This window comes from Alosa alosa, chromosome 13 (assembly GCF_017589495.1).
Source record: "Alosa alosa isolate M-15738 ecotype Scorff River chromosome 13, AALO_Geno_1.1, whole genome shotgun sequence".
NCBI classification, from domain to species: domain Eukaryota; kingdom Metazoa; phylum Chordata; class Actinopteri; order Clupeiformes; family Clupeidae; genus Alosa; species Alosa alosa.
In genome coordinates this window covers 11,361,855-11,362,545 of record NC_063201.1, presented here as the reverse complement: position 1 = coordinate 11,362,545, position 691 = coordinate 11,361,855, and positions in this window count along the sequence as shown.

The following is a 691-nucleotide window of genomic DNA, read 5'->3' as shown; positions in this document are numbered from 1 at the left end:
TCATTTTCCCAACCCCTAGGAGAGAGCCGTCAGGAAGTATTTAGCGCTGCATCACATTTTGAACGCTGGGGTCATAAAACAAAACGCACTCAAATCTGGAAAAATAACTTAGAGGACACCTTGCTAAGAATGAACATATGAACCAGGGAATTCTCAGAAACGTGGTCATAAAAGAAAATAGAGAGAGAAGGAAAAAAGAAAATAGAGAGAGGGGGGGATTATTTTATAAAGCAGGGCCTATAAAGCATCTATTGAGCCGGTCAACTCTCGTGTGAAGTTGAGGGGACACTGGCTGGACATTTGTCTGCTCTCGTGACAGTGAACGAAGATCAAAACAGACGCCGAGACGCCCTGGTCCGGTCCAGTCCGATCCGTCCTCGTTCGGTCCGGTGCCAACCCGAGGCCCAGGCCTGGTTCCACCCTTCCTATGTTACATTAGCCGAGACGCAGGGAATCATCGCTACGCATATGAAAGGCATTAAAACAGGCTTTTCACTTCTTTAGCATCAAATGGGTAAAACAACTGCTGCCTGTTAGGAATGTCTTACATAAGAGCTTAAGGTTTTTTACAGAACTTCTATAAATAAAAGAAAAATGAAAGAAAGAGGGGAAAAAAATGAAAAAGACATTTCTGGTAAAACAATCAGTGGGCTTATAAACAACACACCCTCGAACGCCCTGTGAATCTGGC